Source organism: Sciurus vulgaris (genome assembly GCF_902686455.1).
Source record: "Sciurus vulgaris genome assembly, chromosome: 11".
NCBI classification, from domain to species: Eukaryota; Metazoa; Chordata; class Mammalia; order Rodentia; family Sciuridae; genus Sciurus; species Sciurus vulgaris.
The window spans coordinates 22,833,056-22,855,785 of NC_136472.1; the positions used below are offsets into that span (position 1 = coordinate 22,833,056).

The window sequence follows — 22,730 nt, forward strand, 5'->3', positions numbered from 1 at the left end:
GTCTATTGAAATTAAGAGTCACCAAGAGAGAAAAAATATGCAGACGCAAAATTTTGTATCAATTTAGTCCATCATAGTATCTGTTTTGATCAACTCACAACTTTCAAAATAATTTATTGGTGTTATGAATGAGATATGGGGAAGACAATAGGTTAAGTGCTTCTTCTGTATTTTATTTAAATACACAACATTTCAGCTTATGTCTTTACAGAATTTTCCTTCAAACATCATATTGACTAGAAAGTTCATGATAAGATTTTTTTTTTCCAAATTTGGAAAAATAAATCTTTTTTAAAAGAAGTGTAAGTACATATTTCAATATCCTGCAGTAAATTTCACCTTTCTGTATATCTATAAAGCACCAATTTAAAATAATAAATAAACAGATAGACAATGAATAAAGTGGAGGACTGGGAAGTAGGGAGGGAGGAGAGGGGGGAGGAAAAGTACCTAGGACTGAAATGGACCAAATTATATTACATGCATGTAGGATAATGTCAAAGTGAGCTCCACTATTATGCACAACTATAATGTACAAATGAAAACTTTTTCTTAAATTGACTTTTAAATGGTGGATAATCATTGAGTATGACAAGGATGGAAAGAAATTGATTGAAATCAGTTACTGATTATTGTGTCTCTTTTTAAACCACATCCCCTGTCATTTCTTCTTTTTTGGTGTGCTGCAGGAATGTGAGGTTTGGAACATTAAGATCCTGATCTGGTCCTAACCAAATGACTGGTAGTAACCATCACACATAACCCATTCATGTCTACATTAAGTTAAAAACCTGAACCATGAAAACATTTCAATATCAAGTAGAATAATGTGCACCCTTTATGTTAGAAATGTCTTTTGGGACTCTGAGGGCTCTAACATTACTTGGCAGAAATGGGAGTAATAAAAATATAATTGGAATCTTTGAGTTGTAACAAACCATTGAAAAACATTCATTTTAGTTCCTTTTATATGTTAAATGCCAAATATTTTAAAGATGCTTGAAGGCTGAACAGAATCATTTTCAGGCTGGCATATATTTTGGGAAATATGCAGAGAGGTAGAAATATTATGTAGCTATAAATCATACACATTTTTGTAAATGAGTTTAATAAATATGGTATCTATCATACATAAACCCATGTAAGTAATTATATGGGTTTGAGGGTACTATGTGAATTTATGTTTTTATCATGTACTCCAATGGCAATAAAACACATCCTAAATGCTGTGTGCTACACCATGCAAGCATACTGCCATGATTTTTTTTTTTGGGGGGGGCTACCGGGGATTAAACTCAGGGGCACTCACCCACTGAGTCACATCCTTAGCCCTATTTTATTTAGAGAGAGGGTCTCACTGAGTTGCTTATCACCTTTCTGTTGCTGGGGCTGGCTTTGAACTCAAAATTCTCTTGCCTCAGCCTACAGGGCTGCTGGGATTACAGGTGTGCACCACCCTACTAGGCCTGCCAAGTTTTTGATATGGAAAAAAATAAAGCAAATATCAATGTGGGGTAATATAGAAGGAGCAAAATCATTCAGAATTTTGCCAAAGATAAGGAAGACTTGTATTTGAAGAATTTTGTAGGAAAGCATCATATTAAAATCTTTATTGAAAAATGACATCCTACTAAGTCAAGTACTGAGGTTGAGGACTCAAGTGTTAGATGACTTATTAAGAAATCATATCCGGAAGGTACCCAAAGATTAATGTTATATTGGCTTTGAATATCTCATAATCATACAGAGCACCATAATTTAACAGAACACACCATAAATGAAATCCATTCTCTTTTGCAGATAGATCATCTCACACTTGCCCCTTCTCCTCATTCATGAAATCATGCAGCTGAACAATAATGTGACTGAGTTCATCCTACTTGGGTTGACACAAGATCCATTTAGGAAGAAAATAGTATTTGTCACATTTTTGCTTTTCTATTTGGGGACTCTGCTGGGTAACTTGCTCATTATCACCACCATCAAGACCAGTCGGGCACTCGGCAGTCCAATGTACTTCTTCCTTTTCCATTTATCCTTATCTGATACCTGCTTCTCTACTTCCATAGCTCCTAGAACAATTGTGGATGCTCTTTTGAAGAAGACCACTATTTCTTTCAGTGAGTGCATAATCCGGGTCTTTTCATTGCATTTCTTTGGCTGCCTGGAGATTTTCATCCTCATCCTCATGGCAGTTGACCGCTATGTGGCCATCTGTAAGCCCCTACACTACATGACCATCATGAGCTGCCGCATCTGTAGTGTGTTGGTGGCTGTGGCCTGGGTGGGGTCCTGTGTACATTCTTTAGTTCAGATTTTTCTTGCCTTGCGTTTGCCTTTCTGTGGTCCCAATGAAATCGATCACTACTTCTGTGACTTGGAACCCTTGTTGAAGCTCGCCTGTACAGACACATATGTGACCGACCTACTCCTGGTGTCCAACAGTGGGGCCATTTGTACAGTGAGTTTTATCATGCTGATGTTCTCCTAAATCATGATCTTGCATTCTCTGAGAACCACAGTGCTGAAGGGAGGAGAAAGGCCCTCTCCACCTGCATCTCTCACATCATTGTGGTCATCTTGTTCTTTGTCCCTTGCATATTTATATACACAAGACCTGCAACCACCTTCCCCATGGATAAGATGATAGCTGTGTTTTATACCATTGGAACACCTTTGCTGAACCCTCTGATTTACACACTGAGGAATGCAGAAGTGAAAAATGCCATGAGGAAGTTGTGGAGCAAGAAACTGGTCTCAGATGACCAGTTTTAATCCTAGTTTGGATTAAAATAGAAGAAGTAAATCAAAAAATTTATCTTATAATTGCAGATTTAACAGAATAGTCCCTAGGGGAATGAGAGTCCTTCAGGAAATGACATGTGTACGTGTACACTGACTACTTTAAATGAACTCTATGTAGAAAAGGAGACAGGATGAGGTGCAAACAAGTATTCAGGGGTTACTACCTTAAATGTTGTTCACTTCTGTGTCTCTTATTTGCCTATTATCTCTTGTAGAATTTATCTAGTGTTTTTCTTGCCTTTTTTCACATTGGTGCCTGGTGTTCTCTGCTAGTAATGTTGTTCCACATGCTCAAATCCACAGAGGGGCACGTTCTCTATCTTCCAAATAGCCTTATTTGTTAGACATTTCAAACTCTTATATCTGATTATGTATCTTAACTTTTTTGTTTCTTCCTGACTCAGCAGAATGTACCATGTGCAACAATTGGAAAAGCATCCTGTTATCATGGATTATAGACAATCTAGGTACTCCCCAAACTGATACTTGAAAGTATATATACTTTGGTCTCTTACCGTGTGTTTACATAGAAACTTCCAGAATAGTGACAGAATATGGGCAGAAATTGTACCCTTCCAAAGGAGTATTTTGATCTTAAGGAGACTTTGTTGTTTTCTTTTCTTTTGCTAATAAAGTTATTCTTTTTCTAAAATATACTTTGTGATCCTAATTTGATTTCTTCTACTTTGAGAGAGTGGTATCAAAATTGCTTAAAAATTTACAGTTATTGAAATTTGCTCATAATATGGTATTATTACAATTGTGGTACTGATGGCACAAATGAAAAATGGTATATTTACATGGACTACAAGCAAAGAATATAAGCAGTTGAGTCAGATGTACTACTGCACCCCTGTAATCCCAGTGATTCAAGAGACTGAGACAGGATGATCACAATTTCAAGGACAGACTTTCATTTTAGTGAGACCCTGTCTCAAAAATTTAAAAAGGACTGTATTGTAACTCAGTGGTAGCACACCTCTTAATTCAACACCCAGCTTTGCAAAGTAAAAATTATATATATAAACAGTTGATGTTAATGAATTTTGAAATATGAAGATATTTCATCAAAGTATGAAATACCAAAGAGAGAATTCTCAAGGTTTTTTAACAAATATTTACTGTAAGTATATGAACTATGAATTTTCCTTCAGGAAAAGGCAGAACTGAGGAGATTAACAAAACAAAAAGTGGTTTCCAGGGGTTCAGGAGAAGAAAAGTGATTAAGTGAAGCATTCAGCATTTTCAGAAGAGTGAACTATTCTGTGTGGTGCTGTAATGGTAGATGCTCGACAACATGTGTGTCATAAACTCAACCATAGAAAGAGTAAAGAGTAACATAATCTGTGAATTTCAGTAAGCATTTATTAATATTGGTTCAATGACTGTAACAAATGTTCCATTCCATCCATACCAATGCAAGAGGTGTTGACAGGGAACTGTATGGGGCAGAGTGCAGGTATTAAGGATTCTTTGTTCTTTCTGTGAAATTTTCATGTGACACTAAAACTGCCTTAAAAATAAAGTACATTTTTTAAAGTTATGCTCACCACAGAAAGCCCAACTTTCCATCATAGTATTTTAAAATGCATGATTGGAAATTTTTTCCAAAATTTCGGTATAAGTACATCTTTTATTAACATATTGATGCCCTCGGACCACCCAAAATTTTCCCTACAGTGCAAAGCAAATGACACAAATGTCATTATTAAATGCACAAAACTAATTTCTGTGCACCATTTTTTAAATATTGAGAAGTATTAAATATCATAAGTATTGAATAATTTCCATTAAAATGATTCAATTACTTTCCAGAGGAAGATTTTAGTATGTTCAAATTTAGTTATCTAAAAAGTTCCTTTACTATGATGGCTGTCTATTTTGCTTTTCTCTGTCTCAATGAATATAGATGAGGATATGATTTTGTAAGTAGTTGAAGACTTCAATTGTAAAATGTAACATAAGAACCCTGGTGTGTATATAACTATATAGAGACTGCCAGATATAAAAATGAAAGACTAGCCTATTTGAGAAAAAGATCCTTAAAGAATTGTTTCTTCACAATTAATAGAATAAGATCAAAAATCACCAAGTGAACAGAAGGCAACACCAGTGACTATTTGACACCTATAGAATGCTCAGTTTAACAACAGCAGAGTAACACTATTTTCATCTGTCTTCAAAATGTAAATCTGGATAGATTATGAGATGAGACATAACATTAGTGGGTGGATTTTAAGGAGTTTAAAATCGTAAACAATATGCTCTCCAATTGCAGGGTAAATAAACTAGAAATCAATGACAAGGATAGAAGGGAGTTCCAAAGGTTTGGAATAAAGACACTCCTAAATACCCTTCAGAACAAAGAGAAACTCAACTTTAAAAACAATATACTTAATGAAATACAGCATATCGAAACTTGTTGGCCAGAGCCAAGTAGGTTTAAGAATATATATATTTTTTTATGCTAGGGATTAAACCCAAGGCTTCACACATGCTAGGCAAGCTCTCTACCACTGATCTAAAACCCAATCCCAAGAAGGAAATTTTTACTTTAAATACATACATTAGAAAGAAGAAATAAGTGAAATAAGTAATAATCAGATAGTATAACCAGCAGTACTGGACAATTCAAAGGAAAGTATCAGTTAAAGATTAATAAAAAAATATGTAACTCAGTGAAATCCTATCTCTGAATAAAATACAAAGCAGGGCTGCGGATGTGGTTCAGTAGTCAAGTGTCCCTGTATTCAATCTCCAGTACCAAAACAAACAAACAAACAAAGAATACACACAGAAATAAAATATTTTTTAAATTTCAGAGAAAAAAAATTAACAAATAAATTGTGAATCAATAAATGACAAGTAGAACTATATCAAATGACCTAACCTTATCAAAAGCAGAATCCTATGAGAAGAGAGAGAGAGAGAAAATAGCACAGAAAATATATTTGAAGGAACATTTAAAATATATCCTTGTTTCATTATAAATATCAGTGGTCAAAAAGAAAGAAAATTAGAGATTACTCAGAAAACTTGAAATGTAACTACCATTTGAGTCACTCCTAGGTTTATACACAAAGGGCTTAAAATCAGCATACTACACTGAGGCAGCCACATCAATGTTTATAGCAGCTCAATTCATAATAGTTCAACTATGGAACCAATCTAGGTGCCCTTCAGCAGATGAATGGATAAAGAAAATGTGCTGTATATACACAATGGAATTACTCAGTCTTACAGAAGAATGAAATTATGGTATTTACCCATAAATGAAAAGAGCTGGAAAATATCATGCTAAGTGAAATAGCCAATCCCAAAGAACCAAAAACTGAGTGTTTTCTTTGATAGGCAGATGCAACTTCACAATAACAGGAAAGCAGGGATGCTAGAGAAGAAAAGAGCTACTCTGGATAAGGTAGAGGGGAGTGAAGGGAAGAAATGGGGCAGGGGGGTAGGAAGGATAGTAGAGTGAATCAGACATTATTACCCTATGTACATACATGATTATAGCAGCAGTTTAATTCTACATCAGGTACAACCAGAAGAATGACCAGTTATTGTCTTTTTTATGTATGATATGTCAAAATGCATTCTACTGTCATGTATAACTAATTATAAAAATTTTTGAAAAAAAAGAAAGGGAAAGTAAAGTCATACATATGTACATGATGTTGAAAAACTAGAAATCTAAGTATAAAGGACTAATCTTAAAATTAGGCCAAGAAAAATTCATATTGTATTATATTATATACAAGGGAACAAGGATAATAATGATGGCTTCCTTCTATTAGAAACTGGGGAGGTGATATTCAAAAGAAAAGCACATTTAAAGTAAGGAAAAAATAATGTCAATACAGAATTCTGTATTAATTAAAGACAGCCTGCAAAACTAGCTACAACAATGACCTTACCTACTAATCAAAAGCAGAGACACATGACCAAAGATCTATACAGTTTGGAAGAGAAGACACACCAGATGGAAATTCAGAACTCCAGGAAAAAATGGAGAGAACTAGAGTATGTAACTACACAGTACTTTTCTTCCTGAATTTTTTATATACAGTTGACCACTTAAAGTTCAAAAGTAAAGAATGATTTGTAAATTTTAAATCACATATGACAGACAAATATGTCAATAAAAGCACAAATCACAAGTATAAATGGAATTATACCTTTTAAATTTCTTATATTACATATTGAGTGGTTTTCCTTTAATTCAATATAAAATTTAATAATTCTACATAAAATATATTTTATTCAAAATGTACTAAATTCTTAATATTATGTTATTTATTAACCATTACAATAATATTTTATTATAATCTCAAAGACTAAAAAAAAAAAAAACTAAAAGAACAGTAAGGACAGGTGCCATTTTAAAGCCAAAAGTATTCTGGAATCTAGCTCAGCTTGCAAGGATCTGGGCGTCCCCATTCTATCTGAAGAAAAGTAAATATATGAATAAGCTTAAAAGTCAACTCTTCTTGGATCCATAGAAGAAATGAGGTTACAATTCACACTATTACTCTAAAATGGGAGAGAGTGAAAGAAATGGAATCACGGGCTTCTGCTAGAGCAGAAGGCTCTGCATTAACAATGCTGGTATAGGAAAGCACCAGCGGCTAACTGGGACATATTGGGAGGCTCAGAGTAGACAAGAGATGAACTTCAGGGGCATCCCCTGTGAGTTTTACCTGCTAAAACACTGAGCAGTTCCCACTTTAAGCATTTCAGGAAATTCCCTTGTCCTCCTGTCAAAAAGATGATAAAGGAACCAGTTACACTATTGGAGTGAATTCTGTCTGCCTTGACAAGGTGTGCCTTCTGGAAAAATTAGCTAATAGGCTAACCTGCTGGGGTGTTATCAGAGCCAACTGATCTCGGGATGGAAACATCCAACTCCAGCCCCCTCAGCCATCCAGTCCAAATCAGAAGGGGGCTATGAAGCACTTGTGAACCACAGTCCATGAAACAGGCTCACTGCTACACTGAGACCTGTCATGAGACTGTAGTATGCTTCTCCTCCCTGGCAACTTAACCCACAGTGCTAAAGAGATATTTATATGCCTATAGAGAAAAATTTACACAGCATAATAAAAAGTAAAAGCAAAGCAAAACAAAAACAAAGAACACAGTTTAAAAGACAGTGTAGACAGTAGAACCAGAACCAGATTGGCAGTGATGTTAGTATTTTCAAACCAGGAATCAAAACAAATATGATTAAAATGCTGAGGACTTTTAGTCAATTCAAGCTCTTAGAACATAAGAATAATAGACTGCAGGGCTCAGATCTTCATTTCCAAGAATTCTGAAGACTAGGAAAATTATTTTTAAGGTGCCAGTTTACTTGGATCCTGGGAAGGACCTCTTGCTGGTTTTCAGATGTCCATCTTCTGCCATGTCCTCTTATGGCAGAGGGCACAGAGGGAGGGAATTCAAACTCCCCTCTCTCTTGTTGTTGGGGCACCAATCCCATGCTTAAGGACTTTGTCTTCACAACTGAATTCCTCCTTAAGCCTCCATCTCCTCATGGCATCTTGATGGGTTAGGATTTCAACTTGTGAGTTGTGAATTCATGACATTCAGTCCATAGCAAAGTTCTCATGGATAAAGCACACAGACTGAAAGAATAGATGAGAAATATAAGAAGGAATTGGCAGGCCTGGTATCTAGGTCCATGAAATTTCTCTTGAATCCTTGACACACTAGATGGATCTATTGATTATATGCATAGTGGATGGACTTCAGTCTTTGTCCACAGGAGACATTTTGATCTATAGGTGATTCTAAGAACTGGATTAGGCCTTGTTCTTCTAAAAGTGAGATGAACCTGTGGCCTCAGTGGCTACGGCTTGTCCTGGAGACTGAATCTCCAGATAGGATTGTGGGTCTGTGGTGAATGATTTGGAGCCTGGGTCTACAGGGGTTATCCTGGAACTGTAGTTCATAGGAAACATTCTGTCTTTGGAGTCTGCTGAGAAGAACTTGGACACTAGGTATTTTGGAGTTGGCATAGATGCTAAATACTAAAGGACCTTGGACCATATAGCATCCTGGAGCCTGAAACTGGTATGAGCTAAGCATGTAGACTGGGTACATATAGCCTAGGGCTAGTCTGATATTAGCCTGTTACCTGGACTTTGAAGATTTTCCTGAAGCCTGAGACCACTGAGGCTAGCATGCATGTTAGCTGTTCTGGAGATTAAGTCCCTTGGGGACAAACTGGAACCTGGGTCAAAAGGATGGTCCATGAACCTGAGATTCTGGGAGCTGGTCCAGGAATGGGAATTACCAGGACAAGAATGGAGAAGCTTTTCTTGAGCATGAGGCTATGGTGACTGACCTGACACTGATTAAACATGGAGCTGTATGCACAGTACCAGTGTGGTGCCTGGGGCCAGGGGGAGGATCCTGGACTAGAACCTGGGGTCATCAAATTCTATTTGGCAGGAGGGAGGGCTTGGAAGTTCAGACAATGGGTACCATCCTGGAGTCTATATCTGCAGGGTTTGTCCTGCACTCAGTGATGATGATGGCCTTATGAACAGGGTCACAGGACAAATCTGGTGCTCGAGTGGGCCTGAATCCTGGTGCTATGGGACAGGCTTGGATTTGGGGCTGTAGAATCAGGCCTGGCAGTTGGGCAGACTTGGAAGTTCAATCCACAGGTGCCAGCTTGGAGCTTGTATCAGAAGTATCTACTTGAAGACTGATGACGAGGATCCTAGGACCATTCTAGCACCTGGGGCCAAGGTCAGTCTTTTGATGTGTTTGGTCTAGAGCCATGGGCTAGTAGAGTTGGGTTAGTGGTGAGGCAGGCCTCAAGAACTTGAAGGCAGACTTAGAGTCTGGGCCTCTGGTGCTGTGGTGAGCTAGAGGTTAGTCCACAGGTACTGAATATAGATTCTGGTGCTAAAAGAGTCTGCACAGCACTAGATTTTACTGAGGCAGGCCCCATATAGTGGTCTATGGCCAAGTTCAGTGCTTACTTTCCTCGTCTTTCCTAACTGGAAAAGTATTGTTCTTCATGCTTGGGGTTGGGAAAAAGAGTGATGCAGAGAAGGTCAAACTCTTCTTCCTGCCTTTTCCAATCATCTTTTCTAATGTCTGTGTTACACTCAGATGATATAAAATTTCACATGATTTCTGAACTCTTGTGAAAGGATATTTGTACATTGACAGTTGTTCAAATTGATATTTCTGTTGGGGAAAGAGTGCTAGAAGTTTCTATTTCATCAATTTCATAATGGCAGCCTCAATTTGAAACTTCTGATTAGTAAAACAGGTTATTAAGAATAGCTTACAATATCTTCCATCAATTACAAAGTGAATAGGAAAACTACATTGCATCGCTCTGTTTTCAAACCTTAAAATATGCAACAGATACATCGTTCTTTTATTTTGTCCTTTTTTAATTGCAGTGGAAGCCTCAATAAAGAAGTTCTTAATTCTCTGTATCTATAGCAGATGTCTCAGTCGAGAAACCTGCTTCCTGAGACAGGGCACAACTGACAAACCACGAAGCATTTCTAATTTGAATCAATATCAGTAACATAATGTTCCGTTTGTCTTGGTTTATGAAGGACAGATTAACTGCTAGAATGTCAGAGCCAGGAAGAACCTGGAGATCATCTGGTTCCCTTCTCTTGTGTACAGTCTCAGAAATGTAAAGAAATGCAAAGAGAGTGACCAGGGTCTTCTCTCTTCAAGACATGCTGCTGAGGGTGATGCATACCACCTCTCTGCACCTTCCCTGTTTACTGACATTGATTCAGTGTAGAGAACAAGATCAGGACAAGGACACCAACCCCAAGGCTTCAAGTCCCTTCCAACAATTTGTGTGGGCCCCAAACTTTCCTCATGGTGTTCTTCATGTCTGCATTTCTCAGTGTGTAGATGAGAGGGTTGAACAAGGGGGCAATCATGGTGTAAAACAGAGCACTTTGTCATCGCTGAGAGAATCAGCCATGGGGACATAGGTGAAGATGAGGGGCAAGAAGAACATGAGCACAACTGTGATGTGTGAGCCACAGGTGGAGAGGGCTTTGCAGTGGCCCTCAAATGAGTGAGTCCTCAAGGTGGACAGGATGATGATGTAAGAAATTACCAAGGCAACAAAGGTCAGAATGGACAGCACCCCTGTGGTGGTAATGATTATAATCTTCAAGAGCCTCATGTCAGTGCAGGCCAACTTCAACAGGAGGAAGATGTCACAGAAATAGTGGTCTATCTGATTGGGGCCACAGAAGGGAAGTTGAATAATGATCAACACATGCATCAGTGAATGGATAAAAGCTCCAATGACAGAAGCCATCACAAGGATGTAGCACACCATCTGCTCATGATGACCACATAGTGAAGGGGTCTACCGATGGCTACATAGCGATCATAGGCCATGACCACCAAGATAAAGATCTCAGTGGTTCCAAAGAAGTGGGCGTGAAACATCTGGGACACACAGCCACTGAAGGAGATGGTGTTCCACTGAACCAGTAAGTCTATGATCAGTTTGGGGGCCACTGTGGAAGTAAAGCAGACATCCATGAAGGACAGGTAGCTGAGGAAAAAGGCATGGGTTGCTCACCAAGGTGACTTCCCCTGATGATGAGAAGAATGGCCAGGTTTCCTGAAAGAATTGCAAGATAGCAAAGTGAAAATATCACAGAGCAAGTAGTCTTCACATCTGCATTACTAAATAGTCCCAGAAGAATAAATTCGGTAATGTTTTCATATTCCATTTTTTTCATGGGCTTGATTATTTAAAGGGAGAGGATAATATACCTGAAACATGAGACCATTGGAAATCAGTGATTTATTTTCAAAATCATGTGTTCAGTAAATACATATATTGATTGTTTATTATGAATCAATCAGTATAATTGGCACTAGGAGTACAGCAATGGATAAAATATGTAGAATATTTACTCACAAGTAGAATGCAGGTCATTAGAACAGACTCACTAGTAACAGGAATAGCACAGAAAATCAATCCTGATGGTGATGAATCCCAAACCCTCACACCACAAACAATAGGGTGAATACTTTAAGCACAAAACACAGCTTTTCAGTTTAATTTAAGATGGTGTTTCAGTGTTTCAACTTATTAGTAGCTTTGAAATCTCCAGTGTGTTTAAAAAGCCCAAAGTTTGTCTGTTCTTCAAAGGCAGGATGGATACTCTCATTCGCAGTTCTTCTAAACTGATAAATTTAAAAGTCGATCATGTCTAGTGACACCATACTTCAGCAAACTCATGCAAATATTAAACCTCTGGATAACAATCTCATCAAGTCCTTTTAGGACTCAAGAAAATTTTTTTAAAAATGGAGGGAGAGGGAGAGCAACAAACCAATCTGTGGAGAAGATGGTTGATCCATTCTATGGGCCTCCAGAATGGTTATTGCTTCCTACACTTTTTCCTTTTTTTCAAGTTCATTTTCCTGTCTCATCCAGGAGTTCTCAAGTTATCATGTGGGCCCTGTTGTCAGATTTCCTAGCATTTCTTCTTGCAATAGCAAACTTGCAGAGACACTTGCATTCAGAGATTTTTCTTCACTTCATCTGTTTCACTGCTTTGGATCTCAGAATTGAATCATGTTTTTTCACCCAACAGGATGGCTATATGTTCATTGTCAAATCCTGGAATATGTAAGTAAAAAGAAGTATTTATTTGATGCAAATGACCACCCTACATCTCTTTCTTGCTTTTTGTGACTAGGAGTAACTTGATCTAAAAGGAGTCACACAACTGCTAAACTCAAGCCTGGTTTATAGAAAATAAATCCTAATCATGAGAAAAACTTGTCAGCAAGCTTGTAAAGAGTTAGAACAGCAAGAAAATCATGCCCTTTGCACTGTATGTGTTCCAGTGAAAATATGTTTTGGAAATATCACATTTGATATACAAAGAGATTTTCAATACGACTTTAGACATATGGTGGATGCATGGGTCTAAGTTCATATATGAACCTTAAGTTAACAACTTCTGGTTTAATTTCTATTTTTTGGGGGTAGGGGGCACTCTCTAGAATTGTTGTAAAAGTCCAATTGCAATGGACCTGAAATGTCATATGATTTTTTTGAGTAAAAGCTTGAAATTGTTTTTATATATACCATTGCTGAAAATGAGACTTCTTCATAAACATGAAATTTTATTAGAAATAAAAAAAATTAGAACAAGTTTACATGATTTATGGTTAGGAAATTCCTAATAGTATTTGAAGCAATTTCATGAGTGATCTCTGAAATATAAAGGCTGACATTGAGGACTCGATTTACAAATTTCTCGATTCTCTTTTTATGTCAAACTAACACTAACTCAGCATAGTTTCAAATGCTGAATTCTCAGGGTGTATCACACAGGTTATCATTGTGAATGAACATGCTGCTTCATTTAGACTAAGTGGATTCCAATATATGATCCAGCCTTAGTGGTTCAATAATTAAGCAGTTTACATCACTCTTTGATCCTGGGTTTTTTCATCTATAATAGAGTGGTAATGCTATCTAACACATAGGATTCTTTGAAATCAAACAAAAATGTTCACATGAAATAGGTAAAGATATGTGACTTTAACACATTATAACTACTAACTAGAATCAGTTCCTTTATTTTTAATTTTAAAAGTATTAATGTTCTCAAAATTTCTAAGACCAAGGAAGCTCAGGTTATAAATTCTCTTCATTAGATTTGCTATACAGATTTCTACAGATGTTTGAATTACTTTTACAACTACTCCAGTGAAAAATAATTACCAGGATATGGGATATACAATAGGATTTCTCATTTCACAGATAGAACTGAAATCAAGCTAACACATTTATTTGAGAAGACTTCTAATATAGTATCTACAGGGAATCCCTCTTTTATAAAGAAGAATAATGGAATGAAACACTTTTAGAAAATAATATCTCTATATTATACTTAGGTTATTTCATAGATTATACTCTCCCTTTGTTAAAGAAGTAATACATATATATGTATATACATCATATACATGCACATCATATATATACATGTATATCATATATATATACACATATTCTACTTTTTTAAAGAAATAATCATTTACTTTATAATTTGAACTTCAACTGTGGCTACTGAAATTTTCTTCTGTAAAACCATATTCAACTTCAATGCCAAAATTTTGTGGAATGTATAATAGACTAAGACCAGGAACAGACACCGTCCTTTTATCTGCCCCACACATTATTTAATTTAGGAAATGTTATGATCATTCAAAATAATGACTTTTACATAGATGGTATTTAAGAAAAAGCATATAAGATGGAAAAACAATATGAAAATAACAACTCACATTTGTCTTCATTAAATTCCAGTCTTTGAAGCAATACCTTTATTCTTGAATTCATAACAAAAAATAAAAAAAAATCTAAGTTCTAACCTAAAATAAGAAGCAAATATCTTAGGCAGAAAATCAGTGAAAAAGCTCTCATTCTTTGTATCTAGCTTTCAAATTATGTATAAAATAAAATTGTATCAAAATTTCCCTCTGAGAACTCAGAATGAGAATAAGAATTTTATCACAATACTGAAAGAGAAAAATCAGATGCATGTGGGTCTTTTGCTCTTTCTTCCTTCCATGCAATAATGAGTATCCAAGATCACTTTCCTTAAATGCATGGAGTCTAAAGGCTCCTAAAGTAGCTGCACATAGAGTTAGGAGACTTATTTAAAGACACTGGAGGGATCTGGATGCAAGCCCAAAGGCAATCCCTATGGAAATTCTTGGATAAATCTAACAAGAAACTCTCATCACTTTATTTAGGGTTTGACTTTTCTAATGTGATTTTTAAAATATATAAAATTGTTTTAAATATGTGATTTTAAATACTTAGAGTAGGTTTTATGATTAGTAACCAAAATTTTTAAAAACTAGTCATAATATTATTTATGCAGAAAATAACTCTTTATGCATTCATCATAAGTGTTAATAATCTTCCTCTTCTGCTATGAAGGATGATCATATATTTTTTTTTCTTTTTTTTTTTAGAATTTTTTTTTTATTGTAAACAAATGGGATACATGTAGTTTCTCTGTACATGGCGTAAAGGCATACCATTTGTGTAATCATAAATTTACATAGAGTAATGTTGTTTGATTCATTCTGTTATTTTTTCCCTTCCCCCCACCCAGTGAAGGAATTTTTCTTTTTCTTATCACAGTTAAGGTCAAACTTAAATGTTCCCATTTCCATAAGGTTTTTCCTTATTATATTGCCTTCCCTAAAACCTTATTCCATACCACAAGACATTTCACTAAACTGCCAATGACTAACTCCTCCAGATCACTTGATTGTTCTTTTACAGTTAAATTTTGTGTTTCATTTTAATTAAACTGCTCTTCTCTTACTTTCTCAAATGACTATTAATCAAATGACATTAAGATCTACCCTTTCTAGCTTTTTATATTAATTGTAAACATTCATTAAAATGCAATAGAAATTGTGAAAAGCACTATAAAATGATTTTGAAATTAACATACATATTTTAATTTTATGAATTATAGAACCCTGTTAATATTTCCACAGAAGTACAAGGAGGTAATTTGATAAGTCAAGGCAGCTGAGATGATAAATTAACACTACAATAACTGTGAATGCTCACACTTTATAAAGAGTAAACACATAGAAAGTATTTATGAATTTCTAGTATAAAATATGATAAACCAAATAATGTGCTATTTCAAAGTCAAGTTTAAATTTTGAATCATATGGATAGGATCCAAATAAAATTAAGACTTTGAAATACAGTTCTCTGAATACAAATCAAAAGGACACTGATATTTCATCTCACTCTAATCAGAATGGCAATTATCAAGAATAAAGAAACAAATGTTGGTGAAGATGTGGGGAAAAGGTACACTCATACATTGCTGGAAGGATGCCAAATTAGTCCAACCACTCTGGAGAGCAGTATAGAGATTCCTTAGAAAACTTGGAATGGAACCACCATTTGACCCAGCTATCCCACTCCTCAGTTTATACACAAAGGACTTAAAATTAGCATACTACAGTAAGGCAGTCACATCAATGTTTGTAGCAGCTTAATTTACAATAGCTAAACTGTGGAACCAATCTAGGTGTCCTTCAACATATGAACATATAAGGAAACTGTGGTATATATACACAATGGAATATTATTCAGACTTAGAGGATAACAAAATTATGGCATTTGCCAGTAAATGAATGAATTTGGAGTATATCATGCTAAGTGAAATAAGCCAGTATCAAAGAACAACACACCAAATTTTTTCTCTGATATGCAGATGACAATTCACAATAGGGGGTGCCTAGGGAAGAATAGAATTACTTTGGATTAGACAGAAGGGAGAAGTGAAGGGAGGGGATGGAGGCAAGAGGGTATGGGTATGGGAAAGACAATGGAATGAGTCCAGCATTATTACCCTACGAGTATATATAATAACATGATGGTTGTAATTCCACATCATTATTATGGTTTGGATGTGAGGGGTACCCCAAAAGCTCATGTGTTAGAAAATGCAAGGAAGTTCTGAGGAGAAATGATTGAGTTGTAAGAGTCTTAACCCAATCAGTGATTTAATATCTTGATAAAGATTAACTAAGTGGTAAATTAGGTTGTAGGGTGTGGCTAGAGGAGATGGGAATTGGGGCATGGCTTTGGGTATATATTTGTATCTGTACCCTCTCTCTGCTTACCGATCACCATGTGAGCTGATTTCCTCTGCCACACTCTTCAGCCATGATGTTCTGCCTCACCTCAAACTCTGAGGAATGGAGCTGGCCTTCTACAAACTAAGAACTCTGAAACTGTGAGCCCTCAAATAAACATTACCTCCTTTACATTTTTTCTGGTTGGGTCTTTAGTCACAGTAGCAAAACTGACTAAAATGATGATGTACCACCAGAAGAATGAGGATTTACACTCCATTTAAGTATGCTATGTCAAAATGCATTCCACAGTCATGTATAACTAATTACAAAAAAAAAAAAATATTACCTCATGCAATCAAAACTACAAATCAAATTAGTACGAAATTATCAGTTTTGTCCATAAAAATGTCATAATATTTTCTGATATGCAGATGCCAATTCACAAGAGGGGTGGGGGATAGAAGGCCATTGGATTAGATAGAAGGGAACAAAGGGAAGGGAGGGGGAATGGGAATGGGAAAGACAGTAGAATGAATTGGTCATTGCTTTCCTGTGTTCTGTGAATACATCACCCATGTAACTCCACATCATATACAACCAAAAAATGGGAAACTATACTCCAATAATGTATAATATGTCAAAATACAGTCTATTATCATGTATAACTGAGAACAAAAAATAAAAAAAAAATTAAAAATATGTGGTCCTCTGGTATTGAAGATATGTTACATATTTTTCTCCAAATTATAGTCCATTCATAGTGGAAATTCAGCAGCAATGTAAAAATATTTCTAAGATTTTCAACATTTTAAATTATGATGTCAAAGTGACCTGCATTTAAAAACAATTTAATGTTTTTGAACTATGCATGTAAATGAGAACCTAATGATCTTTGAAGATTTTTTTTTGTTTAATTTGTATTGCTGCATACTAATTACACTGAATAGTGAGTTTTATTGTGGGATACATATACATACACATAACATAATTTGATTAATTTCAATATCCAGCAGTACCCCTTGCCCTTCCCTCTGCCTCCCTTCCTCTGACCTCCTTCCTTTACTCTGTTGGTCTCCCTTCTACCTTCATGAGATTACTTGTTTTCCTTCCCCTCTGGCTTACACTTATGAGAGTGTTATGGCACCAATATGAGGTGTACTCCAAAAGCTCATGTGTGAGACAATACAAGAAAATTTAGAGGTGAAATATTTGAGCTATGAACCTTAACACAATCAGTGCATTAATCCCCTGATAGGTATTAACTGGGTGATAACTGGTAGGGTGTGCCTGGAGGAGGATGTTCATTGGGGGCATGCCTGTAGGTTATATTATTTATATTCTTTTCCGCTGGGGAGGGGAGTATCTCTCTCTTTCTCTCTCTTCTCTCTCTCTCTCTCTCCCTCTCTCTCTCTCTCTCTCTCTCTCTGCCTCTCCACTTCTCTCTGCTTCCTGGTGCCACATCCCCAGCTGTTTTCCTCTGGCACACTCTTCCACCATGATGATCTGCCTCACTTTGAGCCCCAAGGAACTGAGTCAACTGCCTATGGAGTCATACTTCTGAAACCGTGATCCCCCAAATAAGCCATGTATATTTTCCCCCATGTCCTGAGACTCTGTTTAAGGCTGAATTTAAAGGTAATGGGCTTCTTAACCAGGTGGAAAACAATTTCTAGGCAGTATAGTACTCAGGCAGTGGCAATGAATGATAATATTGGCAGCTTGTAGCCAAATTCATAGTGATAATCAGGAGCAGAAGCAAACCAGAAAGATTTCAAAAACTCAAAGTTTGGCCAGAAAACTGCAAGTAAAATGGAACTAAGAAATATGTGGTTGTTACTGACATTACAGCCACCACAGAAAAACCAAAGACTGCCCAAAGACAATAAGAAAGATGGCTTGAGGAATCTTATGAATTCGCAAGACCACACCCATCTCAAACTTCAAGAAGTAAAAGTAAAATTTCCCTTGACCAGACAAGTGAGGCATCCTCCTTGCACAAAGGGACCTAGAAAGATTTTTCACCATGCTCAGCCACCCAGGCTCTTGGAGGTTACTAAAGCCAAGGTCCCTGGAAGTTTGGCTACTGGTGGAAATGGTAGCCAACCTTGGCATCATCTATGTGGTGCTGGTTCTTCAGGATTGCCATACACTGGGTGAGGGGGTCATGGGGATTTCCAACAAGATCTCAAAGGCCTGAGAGGTCAGGCAAAGTGCATCAGGGTCAGAGTCCCTACAAGCTGAACTGGAACTATTGAGACTATTGGGACTCTTGGAAATGGACTAAATGTATTTTGCATCATAAAATGGTCATGAGGTTTTTGGTGCCAGGGGGGAATATTCAATATGAGGTGTCCCCCAGAAGCTCATGTGTGTGACAAATGCAGGAAACTTGAGAGGTGATATGATTGGATTATCACAGTCTTAACCTAATCAGTACATTAATCTTCTGATGTAAGTTAACTGCGTTATAGTAACTATGAGAGGTAGAGTATGGCTGGAGGAGGTGGGTCATTGGGGATGTGCCTTTGGAGTACATATTTTGTCCCTGAATATGGGAGCCCTCTCTTTCCATCTCTCTCTCTCTCTCTCTCTCTCTCTCTCTCTCTCTCTCTCTCTCTCTCTCTTTCTCTCCTCTCTGACTCCTTCCTTTGCCACATCACCAGATGCTTTCTTCAGCCATACTCTTCTACAATGATGTTCTGTCTCACCTGGAGCCCCAAAGAATGGAGTGAGCTCACTACAGACTGGGACTTCTGAAACCATAAGTCCTTAAACAAACTTATCCCCCTTTAAAATTTTTCTTATCAGTTCTTTTGGTCACAGCAAGAAGAAAAGCTGAACAAAACAGAAAATATAACTTTTGTCTTTCTGAGTCTGCCTTATTTTAGTTACTATGATGTTTTCCAGTTCCATCCATTTTCCTCCAAATTGCAAAATTTTATTCTTCTTTATGACTTAATTAAACTGTACTCTGTGTGTGTGTGTGTAATTTTCTCCTTCATTTGTTAATAGATACACCTATGCTGATTCCATAAATTGTCTATTGAGAATTGTGCCACAGTAAAGATGAATATATATGCATTTTTTACAGTATGTTGCTTTGATAAGTGCTAAGAAATCATACAGAGATGGATCATAAGGTAGCTCCCCTTTTATTTTTTTAAGAAACATCCATACTTATTTCCATAGAGGCTATACTAATTTACAAAACAGTAAACAGTGTTTTCCCCCATATCCTCACAAGCATTTATTATATTTAACAGATGAAAAATCCTTGATAAAATATTAGCAAACAATTAAAAACACAAGAAGATTGTACACCATGATCAAGCATGATCAATATACTCTATTGATATTTCCTTTATTTTAATAAAATTTTCTTTTTCCTTCTTTTTCTCTTTCTTTCTTTTTCATAATTCTCACCCAGACATATCTTATTTTGATTAGTGTCATTATATCAGATAAATCATTCCACATTTGTCTTTGGGGAACTGGCTTATTTCACTTAACATGACAGTCTCCAGTTCCATCCATTTACTGGCAAATGCCATAATTTCATTCTTCTTTAGGGTTGAGTAATACTCCAGTATGTATGTATGCCATATTTTTGTTATCCGTTGATCTACTGAAAGGCAGTTAGGTTGGTTTCATAGCTTAGCTATTGTGAAAAGATAGTGCACCATGACCAAGTGGATTTCACCCCAGGGTTGAAGAGTTGTTTCAACATACAAAAATCAATAAATGTGATTCAACACACGAATAGAGTCAAGGTCAACAATCAGATAATTATCTCTATCGATACAGAAAATATATTTGAGAAAGTACAGTTCTCATTCACTTTCAAAACACTAGAGAAACTAGGGGTAGAAGAAAATTACCTGAACAACATAAGAATATGTATGACAAACCCAAAGCCAACAATTTACTGAATGGAGAAAATCTGAAAGCATTTCCTCTGAAAACAAGAACAAGACAAGGATGCCCATTTTCACCTCACCTACTCAACATAGTTCTTGAAACACTAACCAGAGCATCCAGGCAAGAGAAGGAAAGTAAAGGGATTCAAACAGAATGAAGAAGTCAAATTATCCGTTTGCTAATGACATTACCCTACATTTAGAAGACTCAAAACACGCTACCAAATGGCTTCTAGAACTCGTAAATGAATATAGCAAAGTAGCAGGATACAAGATGAATATTAAAAAATCAATTGCATTTTTTACTCCAATAATTAATCTACTTAAAAATAAATTAGGAAAACAATCCCATTCACAATAGCCGCAAAAAGTTTATGAACCAGCCTATCAAAAGACTTAAAATATGTCTACAATGAAAACTACAGAACACTAAAGAAAGTCACTAAAGAAGACCTTGAAAGATGGAAAGAGCTCCCTATGCCCAAATTTTCCTTTTTATAACTACAGCAGCCTATTATACTAGAACTCACCCTAACAATCTCATTTTTAATCTGATTACCTATGTAAGTATCCTCTCTCTAAATGAGGTCACATTCTGAAGTATTGGTGATCAGGGTGTCAACACACCCCTTTTTCTTGGTTAACAACCAATCTGAAGTCATGAATGAGTACCTTAGTGTAAAAAAAAGGTTTTCAATCACTAGACTTATATTCAGTCCACCTATGTTAACAACTTCAAGATCCACTCCCCTGCTAAAGCTCTCTTCTGGTTCACACCGGGACATATTGGCTAATTCCTACAATTAGCCAATGTATGTGTCACTTTTCCTTGTATGTGTCACTTTCTCCTAGAGCAAGGTTTACTTTCCTGCTTGATTTTCCTGAGACTTTTCCTGGTAGGCTATTCGGAATCAATAAGGGGCATAGGAGCAAGCTTGGAAAGAGAGCAAATACTGCATAACAAGTTCTTCCAATAGGGCAATAACATTGTCTAGGAAAGGAAAGACTATTTTTTTTTCCCCTTTGGGAGAAGAGTCTACTCTTCTTTCATCCAGAGAATGGTAGATACCTTACCAGTTAATGGTTCTTACCCTTCCCCATAATCATGCTTCTGCTTTAATTCTCAGATTCCCATTATATCCCTATCAGAACACTGATTTTAATAAAATTATCTGTTGAGGTTGCACATTCAGTCTTTTCTGCATCTTTATTTTAAAATACTGAACTTGTTTGTAGTACAATATGTTTGCAAAGGATATAGTAGTAGACATGTGGTCTCTGTGTGGAATGCAATTCCAGAACACATTAGATGGAGCATATTTGGGAAATCACTTAAATTGGATATATATATATATCCAAATCACTTAAATTGGATATATATATATATATATATATATACACACACACACACACATATACCCTTTTTATATTTTCCTTGTCTTAGATAAATAAGTAAATAAGTTGTCAGGCATAACTCTTAATTGGAATCTACTATGTTACAAATTCTGCAACAGCAAAACCAAACTGCCTCTGATGCTGTGCAATGATAAACTAGAGACGGATTTCACATCGAAATTCACAAAATCTAAAAAGCAGGGATGTATACATGTCACTATAGTCCATTGAAAAATCTAGTTTTCTATTCCCAAACACAGAAATGACGATCATTTTCTCAAGGTGAACAAGGAAGCACTGGACACTGAGGTGGAGCAAATTATATTTCATGCATATATGATTTTGTCAAAAGGAACCGGCTACTATATATAATGATAATGCAATCTTAAAAACATTTTAAAAACAAAGTAACTAAATAAACAACATTAATAATTTGTAAATGGCAATGAAAATCACTAATATAAAGCATATAAAAAATATGTTTAATGTTCTATATGGGTAAATATGCAAATGAAATAAGCTGAAATTCAAAGATTAATACAGTCCATGCTACTACAGAATGAGGAGTTAATGAATAATGACAAAAGGTGATATCTATCTCTGCTACAGTAACATACTTTTTTTTCATCTAAATATTTCCTTCTTGTCTGGGAAAGCCATTGTTTTGGGATGTACTGATAATTCAGTCAAATATTTGATAAATGGTAATACAACTATTTGTTTCAAAACCTAAAATTGTTCTACAGGGTTATCACATTTTTTCTCTCATGTTGAAATATTTTTCTTTTTTTTTTTTTTATAAAAGGGATTAAATCTAAGGGTGCTCAATCACTGAGCTATATCCCTATTCCTTTTTTTTTTATATTTTATTTAGAGAGAGAGGTTGCCAAATTTCTCAGAGCCTCTCAAAGTTGCTGAGATTGCTTCGACCTTGGGACCCTCCTGCCTCAGCCTCCT

General features: G+C 36.0%; 3 pseudogenes across 3 annotated transcripts in view; 1 reads left to right on the top strand and 2 right to left on the bottom strand.

The window, feature by feature from the left end:
• Positions 1 to 22,730, bottom strand: part of LOC306639775 (olfactory receptor 4C6-like) — a 288,641-nt pseudogene that overhangs the window by 109,890 nt on the left and 156,021 nt on the right. The window lies entirely within an intron of this gene.
• Positions 1,783 to 2,775, top strand: LOC306638475 (olfactory receptor 4C16-like; annotated as a pseudogene). Its single transcript has one exon. The product of its transcript is annotated as an olfactory receptor 4C16-like (transcript).
• On the bottom strand, positions 10,583 to 11,546 carry LOC306639123 (olfactory receptor 4S2-like; annotated as a pseudogene). The gene has a single exon. The product of its transcript is annotated as an olfactory receptor 4S2-like (transcript).